The sequence below is a fragment of the Tupaia chinensis genome, unplaced genomic scaffold (assembly GCF_000334495.1).
Source record: "Tupaia chinensis unplaced genomic scaffold, TupChi_1.0 Scaffold000515_1, whole genome shotgun sequence".
In the NCBI taxonomy this organism is placed as follows: domain Eukaryota; kingdom Metazoa; phylum Chordata; class Mammalia; order Scandentia; family Tupaiidae; genus Tupaia; species Tupaia belangeri.
In genome coordinates this window covers 5,079,600-5,083,500 of record NW_006160028.1, presented here as the reverse complement: position 1 = coordinate 5,083,500, position 3,901 = coordinate 5,079,600, and positions in this window count along the sequence as shown.

Below are 3,901 nucleotides of genomic sequence, written 5' to 3'. Positions count from 1 at the left end.
GGGCGCGTGTGCTCGCCAGACAGACAGAGAGAGACATAGAGACAGAAAGCGAGAAATCACTCCCCAGGGGGGATGGTCACACCGCAATCCCTTCTCCTCCATTCTCCTCTCGGGATCTTGGGCACGCACGCACACACGCCTGGCATGAGTTTTAAGCCACCTGGTTCGGGACACGAACCGCGGTCGACTACGTGGGAGTCCAGCGACATAGCCATTACGCTAACTGCTGGTTCCCAACAGCCAACATTCTTACATATGCAGTTGGGCTCAAGGCATTTCGAGACTCAGCATAATCTTCTTTGTCATCTTGGTCTTTTTCCAAAAACTGTGCTCCATCTGTCCACCGTACTCCCTGCTTCCTGTCATAATACCACTCTCACTGAGCCGAGGGAGCACCAGTGCCCTTCTCTACTGCGTCCGTTTGTGGGGCTGGTGCTTGCCACACTTCTTTCAGAAAGTCTAGTGGGTGTTAGGAATGCTCACCAAGCTTGGGGGTGTGCTATGTGCACAGAAAGACAGAAACTGGGCCGGAAGTGGCAGGACTTGTCTTTCCGCTATGGACTTCAGCATTTTCTCCTCCTAGGAACCACACGCACGCTGTAGAGTGTGGCATTGGAAGCTAGGCCCCACAGTCTGCCTATCGTGAAGAGATCTCTCCTCTGTGACACCCCTCCTTGGCTGCTTTTTAGGGCAGAAGATTTCTTTTCTTTTTTTTTTTTTTCTTTTTGAAGAGGTTTTCGCTACAGGGTGCGTGCGCTCGCCAGACAGAGACATAGAGACAGAAAGCGAGAAATCACCCCCCCAGGGGGGATGGTCATGCCGCAATCCCTTCTTCTCCATTCTCCTCTCGGGATCTTGGGCACGCACACACACGTGCCCGGTGTGAGTTTTAAGCCACCGGTCCGGGACGCGAACCGCAGTCGACTACGTGGGAGTCCAGCGACATAGCCATTACGCTAACTGCTGGTTCCCAGGGCAGAAGATTTCTTAATATCATTTAATATCTTTCTTTTGCTGTACGAGTTCCTCTGCTTCCTGTTTCCTCTTTCTTAATTTAGTCCTTATTTTAGTGCGATACCTCTTCTGGGTAGCTTGCTAAGAAGGAGTGTATAAGAGGGAAAAAATATTCTGAGACATTACATGTCTGAATATGTCTTTATTCTTTCTTCATTTTGTTTTTCATTTTAGGTTTTTGTTATAGGGCATGTGTGTGCACCAAAGAAAGAGACAAAGAGAGACAGAGAGAAGGAAACTGAGAAGGCGCCCCCAGAGGGAATGGCCATGCTGCAATCCCTTCGCTTCCATTCTCTCAGGATTTTGGGCACACACAGACACACACACGCGCTAGTGTGATCTTCAAGCCACCTCACTCAGGACTCAAATAGTGGTTGACCACGTGGAAATCCAGTGGCTTCACCACCCCACCTCCTGCTGGCCCCTAGTTTTCCTTCATTTTAATTAAACAAATCTAGGTCAGATGTCTTTTCATTTCATAATGTTGATGATTTTATTCCATCTGCTAGATTCTGGGGCTGCAGTAGAAAAAGCCTTTCCCTGACTGGTTCTTGAACTTTGTATGTATCCCTCTTTTCTCATTTGGGGAAATGTTAGGATCTTTTTTTATTATTGACAGTCTGCAATTTCATAATAATGTCTGTCACAATGTGTCATACTTTTGTTGGGTACCTTAAGTCAAGAAATTAATATTTTTCAGTTCTAGAAAATTATTATCTATATTTCCCCATTATTTACTTTCCTTTCTTATGTTTTTACTGTTCAAATATTGAGTCTCTTGGATTAATCCGCTTATTTCCTTGTCTGCTCTTATATTCGCTCTCTTGGCATTCCTTCTTAAATTATAGTTTGGAAGCTTTTCTCCCTGCTCCCCGCATAGTCTTCTGTGTATTAAAATTCAAGGATGCTCAAGTCCTTCATATAAAATGGCGTAATATTTGTATGTAGCCTACACAAATCTTCACATATACTTTAAGTTATCTCTGAGTTACTTATAATATCTAATACATTTTAAGTATTATATAGGCAGTTGTTACATTGCTTAGGAAATAATGACAAAAGGAAAAAAACAAGTCTGTACACCGTTAGTGCAGACACAACCCTCATAGACCAGTCTACACGTACACGTCAGTAACAAGCCAACATTTTCTATCTGCGGTGGGTTGACTCCAGAAAGAGAACCTGCAGATAGAGTACCCACTGTACAATTTTCTTCAAATGTCTGTGGTCCTTGGCTGCTCTTTCACATTTAAGACAGGCTAAATAAGTGCTAACTAAAATGCGGAGAGGTTTGTAGGCTGAGGGACTTCACTGCAGGGTGCCTGGGTAATAAGAACCCCCCTCCCCGCCTTTGTAGGGGGAGGGGTTACCTTATCATGTCAGCCTCTCTGGGCTACTCATCTACCTAGAGAGGAATCCTCCCGTCTCCTGCTTGGGGAGGGGAGACACATATTACCTTGATTTCCGTTTCGAAATTTCATTGGGAGAAGAGGGCACTTTGTCTCTTTGTTTTTGTCATAGGGTGCATGCACTTGTCTGAGAGAGACAGATGGAGACAGAAAGTGAGAAATCCCTCCCACGGGGGTATGGCCATGCCTCAATCCCTTCTCCGCTATTCATCTCTTTGGATTTTGGGCATGCACACACATGTGCCTGGTGTGATTTTTAAACCACTGGGTCCAGGACTCATCCATGGTCCACCATGTGGGAATCCAGTGCCTTAACCACCATGCCATCAGCTGGCCTGAAGAGGTGCTTTTGACAAGAATTAAAATAGACCGGCGCGAAGGGGGAGATTTTTTTTTTTTTTTTTTTTAAGGTTTTTGCCATAGGGCATGTGCACCTGCTGGAGGAAAACACACACACACGCACACACACACAGACACAGTGAGAAATCTTCCCCCCCTGAGGGGGTATGGCCATGTCACAATCCATTCTTCTCCATTCTCCTCCTGGGATTTGGGCACGCACACATACCTGGCATGATGTTTAAGCTGCTGGGTCTGGGACTTGAACTGCAGCGGCCCATGTGGGAGTCCAGTGCCTTAACTGCCACACCACCTACTGGCCCTTAGAGGGCACATTTAACGAGCAGGTTTTTTTTTACCATCTCTTTGTGCTTAGTGTGCTGACTTGTTTTTACTCTCAGCCATTTCTGGTCCCGGCCCGTGTGCTTCAAGTGCGTGTGCTTCATCTTCAGAAATTAAGCCTCCCATCAATATGGTATCTGGCTGCTTGAACTGAGCGGAGTTCTAACCCTGTTCTTCAAACAGACTTGCATCCAGTTCTCTATGACGGCCTGTCTTCAGAGATGCCAGGTGCTTCCAATTCCCTAGATCCTGGGCTTAGAGGGCCTACTTAGTGAGTGCTTTACACCCTCGCCATGTATGCGAATCACCTGAAAAGCGTGTTGAACCACAAGCCATCTGCGCCCACTCCGTCCAAGGGTGACTGGCTGACAGAAAAGCCAGTAAAGAGAACCACGGAGGTGGGTCGGGCTGTGGGCTCTGAAAGGGGCTATCTCCGTGTCCTTAGTATGGGTCATTTTAGCTGTTTTCCCGTTTGGAATTAGCAATGCTTTTCACTGTAACATAATCTAGGCTGGCAGTGGTTGAAGCAAAATGAGTTTGTTGTTTTCATGTGATGAGTCTGGAGGAAGGCTGCGGTGGTGATGTCAGTCCAGTGGCTGTCTGAGTCCTTTGGCCTTGGCCTATGGTTGCAGTTGGCTGCAGGCTCCTGACTGGCCCAGAGGCGCTTGTCAAGGACTGAAAGCCATAGACTGCGAGGTTCAGCTGTGTCTTCCAAAGAGCGGGTTCTCCCTCACCTGTGAACGTTTCGAGTTCAGGATTATTATTTTAATGAAGGAACCACTTCCCCAGCAATGATC